At 37.3% G+C, this 23,244-nt stretch overlaps 1 protein-coding gene and 1 pseudogene across 3 annotated transcripts in view; both read left to right on the forward strand.

Annotated features, from left to right (window-relative positions):
* The window catches only part of NUBPL (NUBP iron-sulfur cluster assembly factor, mitochondrial), a 196,146-nt gene that overhangs the window by 81,936 nt on the left and 90,966 nt on the right, over nt 1-23,244 (forward strand). The window lies entirely within an intron of this gene.
* Nucleotides 6,135-8,160, forward strand: LOC109459754 (bifunctional methylenetetrahydrofolate dehydrogenase/cyclohydrolase, mitochondrial; annotated as a pseudogene).

Raw genomic sequence — 23,244 nt, forward strand, 5'->3', positions numbered from 1 at the left:
TAGACAATGTCTAGTAATTTATCTGCATAATTTCACCCCACCTCCTCCCAACCTCATCTGCTAAAAGGAAGGGAAGAGATCAGTAAATAAATATGGTATATGTTCATGAATGCATTTTGTGATGCACTGCAAAAAAGCATGCCAGACCATAAAAAGGGAAGTTAAACTTTATGATCAATTAGGAAAACTAGGCAGATGAATGCTAGAATGTCAGTTTGAGTACTGGATTTATCACTATGTCTTCTCTTTTATTCCCCTGAGTATTGAAAGTTTCCTTTTATTTTTCATTTTGACTTTAATTAAATGCATAAACACCTAGTACATTTTGCTCAATGAATTAACTAATAGTTTTCAATTTTTCTGTCATTTATTAAGATATCTGAGTAGTATTTCTTTTTCCTAAGTTGTGTTCACCGTAGATAAAATTAGTTTAACTCAAATGAGGAAGTCTTGTCTTAGAATCTTTGAGTCTGAAAATGTGGGATATTGGAAAAATATAATTTCAGTTATTAGAAAAAGAGCTACAGAAAGGAAAACTTCAAAGGCTAGTCTGGTGTCAGCACCTGCTGCGGTCACAGTGTAAACCCTGGAGACCAGGGATTTTGGCAGCGGTTTCAGTGCTTTTAGTTCAATCTCCAGCATCCTCAAATGTGAAGCAGATGCCAGTTTTCTTCCCTAGGCTTCTGATAATGGCATATAATGAGTTGGTTGTTTCCTAGCAACTAAAGAAGCAGTTTCACTTTAGCTGATCCTGCAATAGGAATGAGACATTTTCCCTTGATAGTTGGTATTAGCGATTTCCCTGACAATGGAATTTCACTTCTGAATAAGGAATGTTCTCAGCCTTTGGTTTCCTAAAGAATTTTGCTTTTGAGCATGGACTAAACTCGTCTTAATCCTGTATGAAGTAAAAAAAAATATTTTGAGCCTCCTAAGCACCCACCATGGGAAGAGCCAAAGGAGTTGGATACATCTTTTCTCCAAGGGCGAGTGATTATACAAGAAGCTGTAATAGGTGTATTTTTCACAGTGTTTAACAGGATAATTAACAAACAGATTTTTTCCTATATTTGATGTTTGAGGTAACAGAGGTTTATTAAGGATTGGACAATGTGTTGTAGAAAAATATATATGAAATTTTATTTCCAGTATTATTTCAGTATAAAGTCAAAATAAACAAAAACATATTTTCTAATCTATAACTCACTTGATTTCCAATGGTGTTCTACACAAAAAAATTATTATTATACCACTTATCATGATAGGTCACCTTAAAGTAACCTGTCGAACAATTCAATGTTTATCTTGAAATATTAGAGTTGTAAAGCATCTGTTCTTAACTGAATCGTATCTAAATCCTTACTTGGCAGTGGTACTAGATCTAGCGATCTTCTGACTCTTAAGATATATGCAGGCATGAGAAAATTACTTCAAATGACCTTCTTTTAGTCATAGTCTAAACAGTTTCTAAGGAAATTATCCGTTTTTCTTCCTTTGACATTATATAACTAATATAAATTACTTTCCCCATCCACATTTGTAGTATGATATATTAAATTTCAGAAGTTCTCAACCCTTAGGCAAAAAGATAAACTATTAAATGATATTCTTAAGATAATTAAGTTAGCCATATCTAAATATACCAAAGAAATTTATTGCCTTGCCTGGAAAAGTTTCACAGACTATGCATTAACTATAGATGAAGTTACTGAATGTCTCCCTTGTCAGTTTTGGGCATCTGACCTTCTTATTCTTTCCTCTCTATATGATTTTAGCATCATTAGGTACTTAGCAGGTCTCATATTTAAAAATACTGCATTAGGCTTTTGTGAAGCATTAAAGAATGAAGAACACTAATTAAGTCAGTTGAACAGGGTAGTAGTCTTTCAGGCACCCTAAGACACAATTATTTTCTTAAAAACCCTTTAAAACATGAAGCAAAGTTTCTATATAACTCAGTTATTGCTCTTAGATGTCTTTGGGACCTTAACCTGAGGCTAAAGAGTCAAGTATGTTAAGCCACGTTTTGAATTCTTTCCCTTTTAAAACTATAAATTAGTGAACAAGGGAATAGAGATTTTAGTATAACTAAAGCCCAGTTCTTTGAAATATTTTTCTGAGACAGTATTCTAACGAATAGCTCAGTTTGATTCATCTAGCAGGGGTTTCTTTTGATTACCATGCATTTATTCATTCATTTAACAATTATTTATTGAGCTGTCCTCAGATAATAGTTGCTGTACCTTTAAAATGTCATTGGAATTTGTGTCATCTTCAGCAGCATTTAGTGTCTTCTTACTATGTTTGGGGCATTGGTTAGATGCCGAGGACACAGGACGTGTAAGGCAGTTCAGAATTGTAAAGTAAAGTGTTTAGTTACAGACCTCAAATCTGTTGACTTGTAGTCATAAGCAAGATGTTTAGATATGTTAGAAAGTTTAATAATTTTCAGATACTGTTTTACAATGTTTTACTTAAGGCAGTCGAAGCTGGAACTTAGAGAACAGGGCTGAGTATTACATAGTGCTGACTATTCAAGTTGGTGGTATTGGTACCGGGTATCGGATTTCACAGATTCATTTAGGTTCCATGTAGTTAGCATCGGAAAAGAATAAGTTCTCAGGAGTTGGAAACAGCCTGTGAATATTAATTAATTGCTGGTTATGTCCTCCTACTTAAATCCCCTTCTTTTTCTGCTAATTATAGGAGATGACTTACACGAGTACCTCCAACTCAGTGTGATGACTGAGTACTTATCTATGCAACTCTGAATAGTGTAATGTTCTTTTTTTGCATGTTGCTACTGTTGGTATCTAAGCCAGCGCGATTACAGCTTTGTTCGCTGGCACCCACTGTCCCTAACCCTCCACTGCAAGTCATGTGTGCTGGATTTCTCAAGTATTAGAGTAGACGTGGTCAGTGCCATTACTTCATCCTTTTACTCTTTTGTATTCTGGTCTCTGTTCACACAGGTGGAGAGACACTTTTCACCTGATAAAACTACTTAGTGACCTGCAGGTTTAAATGGGTAATTTATCAAGAAAACAATAGTAACAAAAGAAAGCCGCGAAAGTGAAAAAGGAGAGTTATTGTTCTCCAATGTCAACCACTGATACAGTCTTTCTCACTTCGTGTTCTGTGTAGCTTTGGGTTGGAGCAATTTGGAAGGCTGGGGGGAACCTGACTCTCAGAGCTTCTTGTCTAACCTGACACCCAGGGAGCATCTCCTGCTGCAGCGTCTGATTATATGTGGCTGAGCTAGAGTATCTTCTGCTCTACATCAGTGATCGGCCTTCTTGGTACATTGGGAAGATGAAGGTACTCTACTGTTCTTGGCCATCAGTTCCTTGAATTTCTTCCTTAGGTTTTAGGCCTTTCAATCCCATCTTGCTCCATCCTGGATGCAGAAACTAGCATGTCATCTCCCCTTCTCCCATTTGGTATATCATTAGCTATTTCTTCACACTGGTTCTTTTGGCAGGGTTAGGCTTCTTCACCTGTCTAGTTATATGTCCTTCCTTAGACCTGTTCAGTACATTATTAGGTTTCTCATCTCTGACCTTCTCTTTTCTTCCTAGTTCAGAGCTTTGTTTACTTTGATTGGCTCTTTTCTCCTGAGTGCAAAACATGTTCTCAGCCCGTTTGTGGGCTAACCCACACTCTAGGAATGATTGATGCTGTGGGCAGTTTTACTTCCCTGCCATTGGCTCAAGTGCTTCCTAAGGAGGGAGGTGGGACGTTGCCCTGATTTTGTCCCTTCATATTAATTTCCATTCTCAGCAGTGAACACAGAGAATCGGGATTCTTATTTTCAGAACATAGAATAGGGGGAGGGGCACAGTTTGACTATTCAGTCCAAATGGTGAGCAGCAACAGATTTCTATGATTTTTCTGGCATCTAAATAAAGAAGTAAGGACAGTTAGAGTAAAACAGAGCATGGTTTAACTCCAAGCCTGAATCTACAGGAAAGCAAGTAGCGAGAAAGAGAAAGCGTAGACAGGTACCAGGAAATTAAAGTCATCATGGTATGTAAACTTGGTCCATGTTTCATTGATAAAGCAAAGATGCTTGGGTATTCTTTTGTGTCTGACAACACAGAAAAACGTTTCCCATTTCCTTCTTTGTGTATCTACCAGAGGCAAGTAATAGAGGTCCTGGGGCGGGCACTAACTGTAGTTCTGACATAAATGACATTCAGTATGCAGAATGCTGGCTTGTTAATAAGAGAATTGAAAAAATGTACTGTTTCGTTCAGTTGAAGTGAGCCATCAAAATTAGTGCACAAGGAAGCACTAATAGAAAAATGTGCCAAGCCAGTGAAATATATCGATGAAAGGGAGACAGGATGATGTCAGATACAATTCATTAGCAGCAAACATCAGTGAGGCTAAAATAATTTGCCTTAGAAAATGAATTAATTGAAAGGAGGCTAATTGCCAAACTCTTATAATATCCCATTTCTACCTTGAACACTTCAGAAAAATTCCTGCCTTTTTCACTATTTAGTGTTGTTGATGCAGACTTTAAAGAAGAACCTACAAGGATTTGAACAGAGGCTAGGATGAGGGTAATTAGAAAAGGTAGGGTCTTGTCTTCTGTGGTCATAGTTAAGAAGACTTAATAAGGGTCACATAGAATTACTCATTGGGCCCTCAGGAGACCTTCTTAGAGTTGTGGCCCCTGTTGGGTGTGCACGCGCTTGCCCCATCTCCTCAGAAGCAGATGGGGAATCATGGGTCAGAGCAGAGGTTAGAAGCTAGCTGGAGCTGTTTAAATTGGAAGAAGATTTGAACAGATCCCAAGCAGGCTGTGAGAGTTATGGATGTTACTGGGAATTTCATAGGACTGTGACTCCTATTTATTGTTTAGGCAGATACTGTATTTACTTGATTTTAAGATACATATATTTCAAATTTTAATATCTCTGAAATTGGAGTGTATTTTCTAATCCATAACATCTTGGCATCATGTCTGTTTAATTATTAATATTTTTCTCTTTGGTAGCATATAAAAATGGTGTATCTTACAATCTATGGTGTTTTCTATTTGATGAAATACAGTAATTATTTTTGTCGTGATTACTTTAATGCTGATTGAATTGTATTTTTGCCTTTTCCACAATCACTGCAGAGTGATTCCATATCATTCATTTTGGTCAGGTTTTTTTATTATTGAAAGACTGTTTTCAATTGCCGCTGCCTGTTTTGGCAACTTGTACATTCTCCCATCACTAACTAAATGTTCCCCCTTATTACTTACCCAGAGACTGTCAGATTATTCTTCCCAGTGTGTAATAACGTTCATGATATCAGTTATTTTAAAGACTGTCAGTGTCTCCTTATTACTTTTTAAAGCAACCTCGCCTCTGACTTTATTCATCCTTTCAATGGTTAAATTTTAGAGAACTTGTAAATAAGAAAGGTGTGACACCTGCCGCCATAGATTCTTTTGGTTTCTGTAAACTTTTACTTATTGATTTGGAAAATTTTGTCAATGCTATATGATCATTCATAGTTTGAAAATGATGCTATACCAATTTACATAAATGTTTTTATGTGTTTAATAGTTGTTTTACATAAAGTTAGTTAATTTTATGTTGCTGAAAAGTCACCAAAAGGAATGACTCATGGTGAATTAAAACATCCTTTTTGTGTGTATTTCTTTTTTGTGTTTATACCAAACCTAGACAAATATCCACAGAAACAAATGTTAGACTTTGTAATTAGTTTATTTTAGCAGAGGCTAAGGCTGGTGTCTCAGTTACATGAATGTAGAATATATCAGATTAAATAGGTTGAATTAATGTATTCTCCTCAGATAATTCTATACTACTAAAAACAGCTACCTATTATTGAGTGTTTACTATGTGCTCAGCGTTATACTGTTTACCTGTATTATCTCATTCAATCCACATAGTGTTGTGTAATAGGTACTGCTATTGTTCTTATTTTGAAAGTGAGGAAACTGAGGCATAAAGGGATTGCATAATTTGGGCAGGGTCCCACAAGTAATCCCTCTGATTCCCCAGGCTCAGCTTTTCACTGTACAGTTGAAGTTTTAAAAGGCTTACCTTTAAACTTAAGTGAAAACACACTTTTTAATATCATCTCTGAAATGCTAACCAGCAGAAACGATGAAGAGCTTTCGCTCCCATCACGGGCACCAGTGTGTGCGAAGACTGCTGCTTCCCTCGTGTCCGTGGCAGCCCTCCGCTGCTGCTGCCGCTTGGAACTGCCGCCTGCGCCGTTGTTCCTTACACCTCTTGGCAGTTTGACATGAAGCTGCTGTGATTTCTGGAAGGAGACTTGTCCTGCAGCTCAATCAGGAAGTGCAGCCGAACGTGGCAGAGTGGGTGACATAGGGCAACAGACGGCCACACCTGAGCGTGGTTCTGGTTGGGGAGAACCCTGCAAGCGACTCCTATGCCCTCACCAAAACGAGGGCTGCTGCAGAGGTGGGAGTCAGCAGTGAGACAACTGTGAAAACAGCTTCAGTTTCAGAGGAAGAACTGTTGAACTTAATCCATAAACCAAATAGTGATGATCATATAGATGGCCTCCTTGTTCAGCTGCCTCTTTCAGAGAGAGATCTGCAGCGCTGTTTCTCCAGGCAAGGATATCGATGGTTTGCAGGTAATTAATGTAGGGCAAATGTGTTTGGACCAGTTTTCCATGTGACCGGCTACTCCATGGGGTGTGTGGGAAATAATTAAGCGACTTGGCATTCTAACCCTAGGGAAGAACATGGTTGTAGCTGGAAGGTCAAAAAGTGTTGGAATGCCCATTACACTCTTGCTACACACAGACGGGGCACACGCACGTCTTGGAGGTGATGCCGCTGTTAACAGTCTCTCATCCGTACACTCCCAATGAGCAGTTGGAGAAACGTGCAATTCTTGCAGGTATTGTGGTCTCCTCTGCAAGCATTCCAAATCTGATCACAGCAGATATGACCAAGGAAGGAGCAGCCATTATTGATGTGGAAATAAACAGAATTCAAGATGCCATCACAGCTAAACCCAAGTTGGTTGGAGATGCAGATTTTGAAGGAGTCAGAATGAAAGCTGGTTACTTATATGTGTCACTCCAGTCCCTGGGAGTGTTGGTCCCATTGAAGTGGTGATGCTAATGAAGAACTATTATTGCTGCAAAAAAGGTGCTGAGACTTGAAGAGCGAGAAGTGCTGAAGTCTAGACCTTGGAGTTGCAACGAAGTAACTGTTGTATCTTCCCCATCATGAACAGTACTCTAAGCCAGTGCAAGAGTCAAAACAAGCCAATAGAAATGCAGTTTTTTAAAATTTATCTACTGAAATAGTTTTAAAGGATGCTTTGTATTTTTTGAAAGCTTAAATGGGTGGGTGTTTGCACACATAGCTCAGTAGTGCCTAACTGGGGAGCAGGCCAGTATCACGTTGGGTCATGTGACCTAGCCATAAGAGAAGCCATTAAACTAATGATTAACATGGAGGTTATTGTCACATTGAGAATGGGAGCTTAACTTTGTCGGATCACTGCAGTTACAATTTGACTTTTCTAGGATTGAGTTTTCCAAGTGCTATTGCAATAAGAGTTGATACTCACTTTGGGTTCCAAACCTTTTGAGTTCAACTGGTCAAACCAAAGGAAAAATGTTACTGGAGAAAATGAGGGAAAAGGTAAAAAGGAAGAAATGATGGCAATTGAATAAGAAAATTTACTCGAATTTTATACGTATTGACTGATAACCAGAAGAAAAGCTCCATGTTAATAGTATCCTGAGCTGTCATTTTATAGCTTAGTTAGTCGTTGGAAAGATGTCTAAGGTTGTTCCATGTGCTATTAGCCTGTGTTTTATGTGTGTTACCATTCATGAGGTCGCCCCATTTTAGTTTTCTAAGATTGAAAGGCCTATTTTGTAAATAATTTGTGTGTATTATCATATTTGTTTTTTCCTATATCCTTAAATTTCATTGTTAAAATTTTGTACTGTTAGGGGTATCTGTGTGGTTTCTTTGGTAGATCTTTAAACCTATTTTTGAAAAACAAAACAGACTTGATAATCATTAGGGCAGTTTGTATGAGTATGCAACTTACTTTTCCACCAAAGAATTGTCAATAGCTGCCTGCTTTTTTCTGAAGCACCTGTTGGTTCTCCCCTGCCCCCCCTGCCCCCGATAAGTTTTTGAGAGCTTGAGTTAATATTGAATTTAATCAGACTTTTTGATTAAAGGGTCTTTTGTTTGCTTGTTTGTCTTTTTTTTTTTTTAATAAAACACTTCTGACTGGTAAAAAAAAAAGTTTTTCTTTGTCATTTGGCTGCCGATTTGTATGTTATACTTTGTAGATTATAAGGCATATATGAGAGAATGTCTTTGTAAATCTCTTTACTCTGACACTATTTAAATGCCTCTTTTTCATTCCACATCAATTGCATTTTTGTTAATTTACACAATATGTTATTTTGGTGCAGTTTTTATATAGAGGTGAGTTATAAAGTCTTTTTAGTAGTGTTTGGCAATAAGAAAGTTGACAGACCCTTCTATGTTATGAGGTCAGTCACTGTAGTAATATAATTCATTTATAAACTGTAATAGCTTTAAAATTCCTTTTTTAATTAAAAAATCGAATTAAAATTGTTCTTCAGGTATTCATCATTTGGACTTGATCACACTTCACTGAGGTACAGTGGCATTTCCCAGTTACTGAGAACAAGCTGTAATTTAGTAAAGGGAAATGACTGTCTGTCTCAGGGATACAGTGAGTGTCTATTATATCCAGATTAAAATTCAACAGTGCTTTTCTCAGTGGTTAATTGTTGAGACTTCTTGACTGCTCAGAGGAATTTATGGGACCATTAGTAAGTAGTTCAGTAGACTAGTTATTACTCAGTATCAATTTCAGCTAACCTCAGGTATTGAGTTCTTTTCAAATAATTTTTTCTCCTTGAGAACAAATTGATTTAGGGAGAGCATAAATGTCAAAAAGCTTGCACCAAGTACAAAGTAGAGGGCATAGTCCCCACAAGGCTGCCCTCACTCCTGATACCAGTTGCAAATTTAGGGTTTCCCCAAACCACCCTTAGAGTTCAAAAATTTGCTAGAAGGACTCATAGAATTTACTGGAAGGTATTATACTCATGGGTATAGTTTATTACAAGGAAAGGAAACATTAAAATCAGCAAAGAAAAGAAGTGTAAAGGGCAGGTCCAGGGAATTATCAATGTGGAGCTTCCGTTGTCTGTGGAGTCAGGGCCTTACTTTCCTGGCATTGATGTGTGACACTGTGTATGGAGTACTGCCAACCGAGGAAGCTCACCTGAACCGTGGTATTCAGCGTTTTTATTGGGACACTGTGACACAGTCATGATTGATTGTCTGTGTGGCTGATCTCAGTCTCCAGTTGGTCCAGGGCCTCTGTGCACGACCCAAAGCCCCCCTTCTACATCACATTGTTACTCTCTGGCTAGCTCAAGGCCCCAGGCAAACAACTTTGAGATTATGTCCCAGAAGCTGAAGTCAAAGGCCAGCTTTTGGAGGGACTTTTTGAACAAGGTTAAATTCTTTACTATACAGATACAATGTGAATAATACTGTTTCCCAGAATGAATGTATGTCTAAAGCTAAATTTGGCTTTGATCTACTATGTTGGAAACACTGTTACTGAGAATTTCTAGGTATTGTAATTCAGAATGGGAATTCCTTGAAAGTCCAATTGGGCTGTAGAGTTTTCCAGCCAGAGAGGCTGCTGGAACTGTTTCTTTTGGATATCTTGAGGCCTGCTAATTCCTGTGTCTCTTGTAATTGCCCAAATATAAGCCTCTCCGATCATTCAATATTTTTTCTTCTTTACACTGTTTTGGACTTACTTTCTCCTAAACCTAAAGTTTCCTTCCTCTTCTTTCCAAATTTTTGTTTTGTGTTTCTATAGCTCCAATTTATATTAAATCAATTCTCCTTAATATCCTTAATTGAAAACTCTATTTCCATGCCTTAACTGAAAACTGTGATTCCTTACAGACACCACTTTTCATGAAGTCTTCTTAAGTGGAGGCAGCTCATTCTTTCACTTACCGTCTACCTAGGGTTTTAGGGTAAGGTTTGACATATTCCTTATTTCCTAGGGCAGCTTCCGCCTCAGTACTCCTCCATACTTATATTCCTTTTGATAGTCATGGTTCTTGAAACTGTAATCCACTTCTCCCTCTCTTCTTTGGTCACCTTTTTTCATTTATTAAAGACATTGACACTTCTTTTTCACTCTAATTCTAGCCACCATTTTGGATGACTTCAGCGTCCATGTAGACAATTCAGTTAGCATCCAAGCCTTTCAATCTCTTCTTCTTAATGTGAGTGCTCTCAACCTCCATTTTAATTTAGCCATCCTTTCTCATGGTACACCCTTGATCTTGTTGCCTGAAAATACTCATTTTACCATAGCTTTTCATCCCTCTTATTACGGCTGCAATCCCTCAGGTTCCTTGACTATCCCTATCTGTCTACCTTTTCATGCCTTTCATTTGTTTCCTAACATAGATGTACATGACCCATTATTTCACTGGCTTGCTTGTAACTTCAACATTTTTAGTACCCTTGTCTTTCCATTGTATGACCCACCCTAACTTCAGTCTAGAATGGATTCAGCCATCTGGCTGAGTGGGTGCTGCCAGAGAAGACCTTGTAAAAGGCTCTATGAGTTAATGATTTCTCACACTGACTGAATTTTCTGTTGCCCAGGAAGTTTTTTCCTCCATTCTTTTCTCTCTCTCTTGCCTAGAAACCTGTTAGCCCTCTAGGTTAACCTAGGTAGCCCTCTCTTATGTTCTCAATGGGAAATATTTTAAAATCTTCTTTGTTATTCTGAAGACCTCTATTCTTCTACCTCCCCCTCAACTTTTATTGGATGATCCCATTTTCTGCTTTACAAAGAAATTAAAATTTATATGGTGCAAATTTTCTCAGCTTCCATCCAGGCCGCTTACAAAACTTACCGATATTTGAACTCATTCTTGCCCTCTTCCCTTTTGTGTCTTTGGCTTCTTTCTCTGTATTAACTCTTTCACATCAGCATGCACATGGCAGACAGTGTTGGCTGCTGTGTAAAAGTCATTCCCAACCCCCATCTCCCTTACTGCCTCAAAACAGAGTCTAGAAAATCAGATAATTTCTCAGCTTCTCTTAGAGCTGAGAGTGGCCATGTGACCCAGTTGTAACCAATGAGATGTAAGGGAAAGTCTGATGGGGGGTGGGTGGCTCTAGGTGTTTTGCTTCTTAACAGAGGGGCAAGGTTTGTTCTTTCCTTCTGTTGGGGATATTTTTTTAAGGATGTGATGCCTGGCAGTGGGTACTATTTTGTAGCAGAGCAGGAAGATAAAAAAAGCCATGGTCTGATGATATCACTGAGTGAGATTCTGAAAAAACCCTAGAACTGTCTGCTTTCAGACTTTTTGTTAGATAAACAATAAATGTCCCAACGGGTTAAGCATTGTTAGTTAGCTTTTCTGTTACTTGCAGCTGAAAGCGTCTTCACTCATGATGCATAACTTTCTCTCAATTAAAAGAAGAAAAACAAGCAATTCTATTTTGATTCTACTTAGCACCAGTCTAATTTTTCTTCTCACTTGCAGCTAAGTTTCTTGAAAGAATTTTCTAAATCTGTCTCTCACTTCCTCATCTACCATCTATGATACTTTTGTCTGTAGTCAGCCTCCACCAAGCTTTAGCTAGGGTCATTAGAGATGTCTTTTATTTTTTTAATTGTTTGTATACTTTTCAATTCTTAATTGATCTCTCTGCAGTATTTGATCTATTAACCTTAATCTTGAAATACTCTTTTCCATTAGTTTCCATAACACTACATTCTCCTGTGGTGTCTACTTTTTATCTTCTCTCTCTTCTACTTTATAGTTTTCTCTTCCTCTACTCATTTTTTAAATATTAGTACTCAGCATAGGTATAATTACCCTAATTTTCCAGGCTTGGAGACTAATTAACCCTAGGTCATATAATTAGTAAATGGTGCAGCCAACTGTCGTGTCCCGCGTGACGAGGGTTGTGGGGATCTAGGAGGGCAGCGCAGGGTTAAGAAAAGACCATAGCCATGAATAGAGTGCAAGCGGGCCCAGTCTCAAGGACTGAGCACCGAATTGGGCCTACCTGTAGTTTTTAGCCAATCACCCTTGCCTGCAGCCAGCTGAATCGTAAGTCTCAGGATGTCTGTACTTCCCCAAGGGACAAAACCTTTATGCATATGAGTAGATGGAAAGCACATCATTGAATATCTTCTCCTGCAGGTTGTGGGAAAGAATGCAGGCAGAGGCTCTCCTTAGCAGGGGGAAGGTGGGGGGCTGTGCCCACCTCTATGAACCCCGTGGGTTCTCCTGTTGGTCCCCACTCGACTGCACCTGACTTGAGTTGTCCCCCACTCCCTGCCCCCGTGGGGAATCTTACTCATCATTGGCTGACCAGCCATCTTTCTGGGGCCAAACAGGGAGACATAAGGTGCAAGCACAAAGGTAAAGCAAAGTCCCTGAAAGGATCCGTCTCACAGACTGTCCTTTTTTAGGGGCAGGTACAAGGAGACAGACAGGGTAGGCTGCTGCGTGGCAACAGCCAACATTTGACCAGAATCTGAAGCCTTTGTAATTCATCTCTTGGAATCTCTTCTGATCTTGTGCTTTCCCTGGGCAATTTCATCCAGTTCTGAAGCCCAGAATATGTTCATCCCTGAGTTGTAGGCACACCTGTCACACCCATCCCGAGTCGTAGAATACACCCCTACAACTGCCTACTTGGTAGCTCTGCTTGACCATCCCATGGATGCCTCAAAGTCATGAAGTCCAGACTGGAGCTCCTCCTCGTCCCCCACGCACCTGAAATGAGGATTGTCCTTCTTTGCTTGGGACAGAGACTCAATGATTGGCACTACCATCCCGTAGCTATTCAGGCCGAAATCCTGGGTGTCATCCCCAACTCCTTCTCTCACTGCTCACATTCACTGTGTTCTGTTCTCCCATCTCTGTTGCTGCTCCTGCCCCAGTACAGTCAACCCTTATCTCCCCCCTGGGAAAACTGCTAACGGACTCCACATCTGTATCTTTGTGTAATCTGTGATAGTCTAATCTTTCTTAAATGTAGACCTCATCATGTTACTTCCCTGATTTAGACTCTGTGGTGACAACTTGTTTTCCAAACAAAAGTTCAAAATCCAACTTGGGGAATAAGGCCTTTCCTGACCTGATCCCAGCTCACTCCCCACTCCCACTCTCTGTTGCAGCTTTGCTACTACTGGGTTCATTTTGTCCTTTCTTGCCTCTAGGACTTCCCTTATGCTCGTCCTCTTGCTGGAAAAATCTCTTCTATAACTCCATCTCGTCCTGCAGGTCTTAGCTTAGATGGCACGTCCTTTGGGAAAGCCTCTGTGATTCCTGTCTCCCACACAAGAGCTCTCAGTGCCTTGAAAGGGCCACACACTGTTGTCTCCGGGCCTTGGTACGTGCTGCTTCCTCTGCCTTCTCTTTCCTGCCATCGCCTTGTTGCTATATTCGTTACAGAAAATGCTCTGTGCTGGTCCTGCATTTTCCCCCAACACAGCTGAGAATTTCTTCTATTCACTTTGTGAAATTTGAACCAATTCTGTTGCATTCATTTGATTTAGAAATTTAGAATTTTGAACAGTGTGCTTCTAATTTGTGTCTCCTTCTAATTTAAGCCTTTAAAAATCTAAGCCTGTTCTTCAGCTTTATGCTTCTCCAAGCAAGCTGACATTGCTTAACTTGAGAATTGATTATGTGCCAGAAGTCAGCTGATACTGTTTGTAAAAAAAAAAAAAGAAAAGAAAGAAAAGGCATTTTCAGTTCCAGCTGCTGAACCTGACAAGTTCTGACATCTCTTGTCTTGGCTGCCTCTCACTTCTTTTTCTGTTTCCATGGAAATGGACATCAGATCATAGAAACATAGTAAGATAGTGGTGGCTAATTGTGGTTGCAGATTTCTGAATTCTCTTTGTGGAGTGATGATTTTAGTGACTCTTACATATGTTGTATGTGGTAGTTAGCCAAAACATCTAAGGCAGTTTCTGGGTTTGAATGCTAGCTGATGTTCCCAAGTGTTACTAACTAGTATCTAAAATGTATTCCCTGTTTCAACTCTCAGGGAAAATATATTTTCATTTAAGAACTGTAATGTCGTCAGAGAGGAGACCTGGCCCCAGCCCCAGATCTGACACTGTCTCTGTGTGAATGACCTCATTGCTACTACTAAGCCTGGAACTTGTTTACAAGTGTCCCGGAGAAAAGACTGCCTTTTTATCAGTGGGTTTTTATAGAAAACATAGAAATAAGATATACACCTAATTTTAGTAAGGACATCAAACCAGATTTCTAAACATCTAAAATGGAAACATGCTTTTAATTCCAGCCCTTTATTTCCTCCTTCTGTAAAATGATCACAATAAGGCTTGTCTCATGGCTGGGAATGTTAGGTTAAGATTCCTTTATAACGTACCTGTGGTTTCTCAAGACAAATATAACCTCTCTTATGGCAAAGTGATTAAAATTATAGCTGCAAAATTCTATTCATTTCCTATTTAATGAAGGAAGTTATTACATTGCTTCTAGGATGCAGGACGATTTGCCTAGCCTTATGCCTCTGTAGTAGGCTTATCTATACCAAGGCAGGATTTCCTTGTAAATCTAAATTTGGAGCTTGGAAAGCCAGGTTTTGTTAAGTGCAAGAAGGGACAGGCATGTACATATTAAAATGATTAGTATTTGCTGAGCTGCTTCTTCAGCATGTAGTGTCTATTCTATATCAAATAAACCTGAGTAACTGAAATTGAGTATGAACAGAATCATTCTCTTTTTGCATGACCACACAGAATAAAATACAGGCTTATACCTAACTCCCACTTGTAGTTGCATGTATACAGACATAAATCATACACAATAAGACATAAGTAAATGGAAAATAATCCATTTTGTACTTTGTAATTGTGGTAAATTTTTCAAAAGAAAAAAGAAGCTGCCTTTATTAAATTTCCTGTGACTTTAGTCTCCCATAGAAAACCTGAGTTATACTTGGGTCTGGTCGTGTCAGATTCCCTTCTGTTTGTGACGCAGCTTCAGGCTTCAGTAGATTTAGCACAGGCTCCAGTGCTTTCAGGTACAGTGCTTTAGAGCCAAACGTTATTTTTAAATAAAAAAATATTCTATAGTTGTAGTATAATTAGACAATTAGAAAAAAAAAATTCAAGAAAGAAATTATAATGGCTCATTACACCCCCTATCAAAGTAAGTCCCTGTTGACTTTTTGATTTATTCCTTTAATTTGAAAAATTCTGCCAGTGTATAAAAACCGGGATAATGCTGTATGTACATGCTCTTTTGTAGCCGACTTATTTCACTTACCATATCGTGAACATTTTAACCTGATATCATATAGTCTTTAAATAAATGTGTAATATGCTGCCTTAAATGAGTCCATAATTTATTTAACTTTTAAGCTATTAATGAATATTTAGATTGTTTTCTTACAAACAGCTTTGAGCAGGAGCCTATAAACTCTCTTTATCTCTTCAGTCAATGTAAAAAGTGCCTAAATTACCTAGTTTTCCAGGCTGAGACCTCAGTAGTATTTGCTTTGACTTACTCTTGACCACCACATCCCACTAATGTTATCTCTAAAATATCTCTTGAATGAATTCTTCATCTCTGTTCTCACTGTGATTGTAGTAGTCTGAGTCTCACCCTCTAACTTGGCATATTGCAAAAGCCTCATACACAGCTGGTCTTCCTACCTCTAGGATCTTCTTTCAATGTGTTCTTCCCCTTGTGGTTAGGTTGTCTTCTGAAGTATAGGTACAGTCATGTATCGCCAGCTTTAAAGTCAGATGTTTTCCCATTGTCTGCTGCATAAAGTTTAACTCCTTCGCGTGGTATTCAAGGGCATTCAGATTTTGGCCCTATCGAATCCTTTTAACCTCATTTCTCTCTTCTCCTTTCCATATTTCACATATCACAGGCAGCCTTCCCTGAACACGTGAAAGTGTTCTCATAGCCCTTCATGTGGTTTGTGCCCTTTCCATTGCCTAGAATATACCCCTTTTAATTCCTCACTCCTTTCTTTCAAGACTTCAGCTCAAATCCTACCTGCTGTCCAATACAGTAACTACTAGCTACATGTAGCTATTAAAATTAATTGAAATTTAAAATTCAATTCCTCAGTCAAATTACCACATTTTAAGTGCTTAGTGGGCACATGTGGTTAGTGGCTATTGTATGTGATAGCACATACAAAGGAACATTTTCATCATTGCAGAAACTTCTGTTAGACAGCACTGCTATAAAGGCTTTCCTGAAATAACTGATTTCTTCCTCAGAGCTTCCATAACACTTAAGGTTAAGTATTTTAAAAAGCTCTTGAATTCCTTTATGGGTAGGTGAGGGACCAAGCAGTGTGTGTGGCATGTAGTTTAATTTCAAGATGTGTTGACTGAATGAACAAATGAGGAAAAAATGACATGAGTTTTGGGGAGTCATCTGAATAATGTCAATGTTAGGGGTCTTTGAAATCTAGGGAAATGCTGATTCGCCTTTGTAAAGTGTATGGTTATCAGTTTTTCTTACTTAGTAACTCACAAAACCTGAGGCAAATTGCTCGGTTTCTCTGATTCTTTTACCATCTAAACATTGGAGAATTATCAGTGTTTCTCCTATATATTAATAATTTAACATAAGGGCAGTATTTACTGAATCTGTGCCAGATATGGTAGACATTACATAAAAGTATAAAGCATTTCCAGTAGATTCCACACTGTTGCCTGAGTTTATATTCCATGAGCTGAGAGAGCAGACACTTAGAGTGTCTTAGTTTATGCCTAGAATTCTTATTTCCTTTATTTTATTTCATGTTCATAATATTTTTATGAGGTAGGGTAATTTTTTTCTTTCTTTTTTGCAGATAAGGAAATAGAAGCCCAGAGAAGCTAAGTAGCTAGCTAGCATAAGGTCACATAGAGCTGGATGGGGACTCCTTTTTTTTTAATTAAAATTTATTGGGGTGACAATGGTTAGTAAAATTACGTAGGTTTCAAGTGTACAGTTCTGTATTACATCATCTATATATCACATTGTATGGGACTCTTTCAGTTATACCTCAGCTGCCTCATGTAACCTCATTAGAATTGTTAATACATTCAGTGAGTGTCTCTGGGATAGCTTTGGTGATTCATGTGTTTTGTAACTGTTCAAGGCCAGAGTATATCTTGGTTTTTGGTTTTAAGAAAAATGAACAGCTTGAAAAAATATTAAATAAGGAAATTATAATGCCCCACTGTTAACATTTTGTGACTAACCTCTGTGGCCTGGTACTGTGCCTGGGCTAATGGGATCTAACCAGATCAGGTTAGAAAAATCATAAATTCTGCAAAGAGTAGAATTCCAGAAGCCTTTCGGAGGCACTTAATTACTTTATGGATTGCCATTATCATCTTATGCCACTGGCTGTCTATTTCTCTCTCTCTGGCTGTTGAGTTTTCAAAAACTTCCCCAAACCTAACATCAACATTTGAAAAATCACACACTACAGCGAGGAAGGATAAGACAATAGAAAATGATCAGGGAAAGCTTAGCCAAGAAGGTGATATTTAAAGCAGACTTGAATGGAAGGAAAGAGAGTGAGCCATCCAGGTATTTGGGGGAAGAAAATTCAAATTGAGGGAACAAGTGCAAAAAGTGAGCAAGGAAGCCAGGGACTAGATCATCTAGGATCTTACAGACTGTGGTAGGATTTGGGATTTTATTCCAAATTTGACGAAAGCCATTAAGGGTTCTTTTGAGCAGTGGAATGACATGCTTTGTGTTTTGTTTTAAAAGGACCAGTTTGGTAGCTTTTGTAGAGGATAGAAGGGCATGGAGTAGGAAGGAAGGGGCAAGAAGAATGGAAGAAGGGAAACCAATTAAGAGCCTGTTACAGCACTCCAGTAACCGTGTGAGATAGGTTCTATTATTTTCTCCATTTTTAAGTTACAAAACAGAGACTCAGAGAGGTTAAGAGGGAGTTCAGTGCTACAAATCCAGTCTGTTTTATTAATTCCTGCATTATATTGTACTGCCGGACTCTCATGAATGAGTTTTAAGAATTTTTGGCATTGTATATTATTTCAGTGTATCTAATATGTATATAAATTTCAAATGGCTGTTCTCTTTCTTAATTAGATTTTTTCTTAATAGATAGCAAACTTGCAAAAGCATATATTCCATAGAATTTGTTAATGAAACGATTCAGTGTATCTGTATGGAGAGTTATATAGGTAGGACAAGAAGATATATATATATATATATATATATATATATATATATATATATATATAAATATTCTTATTAAAAGGTACTTGATTTTTAGAATGCTTTTTTATTAGAACAGGGTTCTTCTTTATGAAAAAATAACCTACTCTGAGATTTAGCTTTGTTGTAAAACTGGTTCATGGAAATAATGAAAGGACAATAATTGAACTAAAATGTGAAAACCAGCACTATTTTTTAGGTAACATGATATAGTGAAAAGAGCAAGGGCTTAGGAAAAGAATATGATCTTTGAAAAAATTTCTTTAAACTTTTGAGCCTGATTTCTTCATGTCCAAAGTAATTGTAGTATTATCTATTAATTACCATACAGTCCAATGAAGTACTGTGTTTCCCTGAAAATAAGACCTAGCCAGACAATTGGCTCTAATGCGCCTTTTGGAGCAAAAATTAATATAAGACCCGGCCTTATTTTACTATAAGACCCAGTATAATATAATATAATATAATATAATATAATATAATATAATATAATATAAAATAATATAATATAAAATAAAATACCGGGTCTTATTTAATACAATATAGTGTAAGACCGGGTCTTATATTAGTTTTTGCTCCAAAAGACGGATTAGAGCTGATTGTCTGGGTAGGTCTTATTTTCGGGGAAACACGGTACTTCATTGGACTGTGTGGTAATTAAACGTGATAATGCATCTAAACTGTCAACGAGATTGCTTTGTATATAGGGGTTAGTTAATGTTACATTCTTTCTTATTAAAATCAGTATTGTGGGTGGATTCGAAAAGGATAGTTCAAGAAAATTTAGCAATTACCAATTCATAGCCTAAATTCTTAAAAGTCTTTAGTATTTTTACTCATTTCCTCCCAGTCTTAAGGATCACATCTTCAGAAGAGCTGTCAGAGATACTAGTGAAATTGTTTTAGCTTTTAGGAGACAAAATTCAGAGATGCATGATAGCTGTCTTTAAATGTGTAAAGGCCTGTTATATGGAATAGGAATTTGTTTTTCATGACTCAAGAGAGCAGAACTATGATCAGAGGGTGAAAACTACAGGGGAGGTTATTTAGGCTCATTAAAATAAAGATATTTCCAAAAATAGAATGAATGCTCTGTCAGTGGAAACTGTGTGCATAGCTACATCCGTTTTCCAGAATATGTCAGGCGTTGAAGGTTTTTTATTCAGTTTAAAGATTTCTTCAACTGAGAATCATTAGAAGATGCTACATGACAGCAGAAATCTTGTCTTTCTTGGGCACCACAGTATCCCCAATGCCTCGTTCTGTTCCTAATACATTTGTTGAATGAATGAATGAATGAGTCAGTATTCTTGAAGGTCACCTCCATACTTCACTGCTCTGTGCCTTAAATTCAGTTCTGACTTTTGGTTGATGGTATGAGTGTTTATTTGAGGTAAGAAAAGGGAAACTATGGGGAATTGCTTCTTGGTAAGAAAACAGGAGTTAGTGGAAGGTTTCTCAACAGTGGCATTCTTGATATTTTCGACCAGATGATTGTTTGGGGTGTGGGTGGGAAGGCGCTGTCCTGTACATTGTAGGATTTTTAGCAGCACCTGTGGCAGCTAAATACTCATCGGATGCCAGTAGCATTCTTCCCCTTATTCATGACAGTGAAAAATGTCTCCAGACATCACCAAATGTTTCTTGGGGAGCAAATTGTCCCTTGTTGAGGACTACTGAGTTAGTGAATAACCCACTAGAACATACCAATGCAAGTAGACAAATCCAATATTTTCATTAGACAAGATTAGAAATAATGGTGTCATATAAGAAAGCTCATTATATTATAAATGACTGGTTTTAAGATGAACTGTGTACTGGTATCATGAGCTGTATATTGAGGACTGCATATAGCTTTATAATGAAGAAATCATCTGTGTAATGCTCCTGGATTTCTGCTTCACTTTGTAACATGAAGTTCATTCTTCACTGTTAGCTTCTCAGTAAATGAAGGCTTATCACATTTCTTTAATGGTGGTAGAATTGTTTATACGGGGTTTTTAGTCCTAAATTTCTTTGACAACCATTGTATGTTGCAGTATAGTTGTGGAGAGTTCGAAAGCAAGGGTTGATGGAAATGATGGCGTGTAACTATCGAAGACAAAGACAGCATGAGGTGTAATAGCAGAAAAGGTCACAGTAGCAGAAAGCAGAGCAGCTTATCAAGGATTCTAGAAGCAGGAATACTAAGATTTTTTTAAAAGTTACATATATATTAAAATTTATATTTTGGTCTTAGTTTAGGGGTATGATTATCTCATGACAGACACGGTTTCATAAGTCACATTGGAAGTCAATTAGTTTTAGGCTGTACTGAGTTTGTACTTATTGGCTTCTCTCCCTAGGATTTATGTTGATATTTCCCCATGTTTAAATTTTCTAAATGGAAAGTTCTAATAAATCCCTGCTTGCATTATATTTTTAACTCAGTATATTTTCTTTTCACATCACACTTTCTTTATAACATATTTTACTGAACTATTCATGGCCGTGATTTAATTATAAGCTAGGCATTGTTACATTTTAATATACAACACTTGCATACATATTGTGATGTAGTCATTTCTAAAATATTGTAATCTCACCAGGCATTATTATAAAGAAGCATCTGTCAGCATTTCCATTATAAACCCTAATTTATTTTTAAGGAGTTTGTGACTTATCTATTTCTAAATTGCTTTGGGTTGAAACCTAGTGTAAAAGTTATCAGCTGAAATCCAAGGTCTGTTATAGTATAGAGGGAAAAGTTGAAGCTAGTGTTGTCTACTACTTAGTGTCACAGCATTTAAAACACTCATATTTTTAGTGGATTCAGGTGCTTTTTACCTGACATTTATGTGTTTTCCTTAAACCCAAGTGAGGAAATGGAAACTGACAGCCACTTAAATGGGCTTGTTTTCCCCCTGCATCTATACATACAGCTCCTGTCGTGCTGTAAAATTTTTGATAGATTTATTTGAAAAGTATTTATTGAGTAGATGTATTAAGTATTTTGTTACAGTGTTTCCCCAAAAATAAGACCTAGCCAGACCATTAGCTCTAATGCGTCTTTTGGAGCAAAAATTAATATAAGACCCGATATAATATAATATAATACAGGGTCTTGTATTAATTTTTGCTCCAAAAGACACATTAGAGCTGATGGTCCTGCTAGGTCTTATTTTTGGGGAAACATAGTAGAACCACCTCAGAATATGAAAATAGTTTTATGAAGCCTGTAGGAAAGGAGATCTAGGTTTCCTATGAACAGAGAAACTTGAAAAGCATCAGCTACAATGAGATTCTGGGGACGGCTCTATGGTTGAGAAAGTAATTAACTGTCTAGTATTGGGGGTCCTTATTTCCCTTGTTCCTCCTTGAGTGGTATTACTTTGCAGTCACTAACATTGTTGATTTCTGCCCTTTCCTCTTTTGTGAGATGCCATTGTTGCTATCAGTAGATGCATCTATTATATCATTCTTTCAGATTGCTTTTAAAACCACTTGAAAGCCAAAGTTACTACTTATTTATTATCTGATTTCGTATCTGAGATTTTGGTACCTCTTATGAAACTGTTTACCTATATAAAAGGTGAACTTTAATTAATGTAGAACTTTATACAAAATTAAAAGCATTAAGGAGTTTAAGGATCAGAAATTGAATGAATTCATTTATGTACAATTATTCAACAAATATGTATAGCTTGCCTCCTATATACCAGGCACTATATACAGAATATGAAATGATGAACAAAACAGGCACAGTCCCTACCCTCTTGTGTAATCTAGTAAGGGAGTTAGAAAATATGCAAGTAAACAAAAAAGGAATAAATACGCTTATTTATTCTGGCCAAGTTTAATAATATTCCAAAGGCTTACTCTTTTATAAATGATCTATTATATAACACAGAAACCTACATTTAAATGTACAAGTGTTTTATGTTTAATGGAACACAAAGGTTAAAATGTCATAATACTTTAACTACATCTAAACTCTTGTTATTTCAACACTAATGGAATCTTTTTGAGTATATATATATATATATATATATATATATATATATATATTAAAATTAGTAACTGCTGTTGTCTAAGAACTTGATTTTTGTGTATTTTTCTTGTATTTGGCCATCTTTGTATTATTTATTCCAATAGTTTTTCAGTAGTTTTACTAGGTAGGTGGTCCTTCCTCTTGTAGTGTTACACCTCTTAATTGTTTTACTTTTCTTATTGCATTGTCTAGCAACACCAGTTGAATTTTAAATAATAGCATTGATAGTAGGCATCCTTGTCTCATATATGATATTATGGCAGTGTTTCCTCTCTTTTACTATTAAGTATGATATTTGTTGTACAATTCCACAGATCCTTTTTGTAAGTTAAGGACATTTCCTTTTATCCCACTTCACAGATTTAATGATTTAGGATACACAAGATTCTGTTTATATAATGGAAGTCTGGGTAATTTGGACCATCACTCCTGCTAAGGACAACCAAAGAAGCTAGATAAAGTATGAAAAACAAATACTTAGAAGCATTTGGGAGAAGATAAGAACTTATAGAAATGAGCCCATTCTCTTAAAACTGCTTTGTTCTAAAGATGTTTGTTCCTCATAGCCTAGGAGCTTTGAAGCTGAGTTCTGTTTTCAGATGACTCACAAGACTGAGGAGTACAAGTCAAAACCTGAAGTCTTCCAAGGGTAGTTTGCCCTTTACTCTGAGCTGGAACCACAAAATAGTGAACCCTTAGAGTAGGAGTGAACTGATGGTAGCTTAGCCCTCCTAAGAACTTGAAGCACTACTTCCCATCATTGGCTAGATCAGAGAATTTTAAGACTAGAACTTGGATTAAGACGGGATTGGATTGGTAGTTCTAAGAGATGCAAATGAAAGTTCTCTATGGAGGAGGATTCTATCATCCAATGCATTATTTTATTTTTTCAA

The sequence above is a fragment of the Rhinolophus sinicus genome, linkage group LG03 (assembly GCF_036562045.2).
Source record: "Rhinolophus sinicus isolate RSC01 linkage group LG03, ASM3656204v1, whole genome shotgun sequence".
NCBI lineage: Eukaryota > Metazoa > Chordata > Mammalia > Chiroptera > Rhinolophidae > Rhinolophus > Rhinolophus sinicus.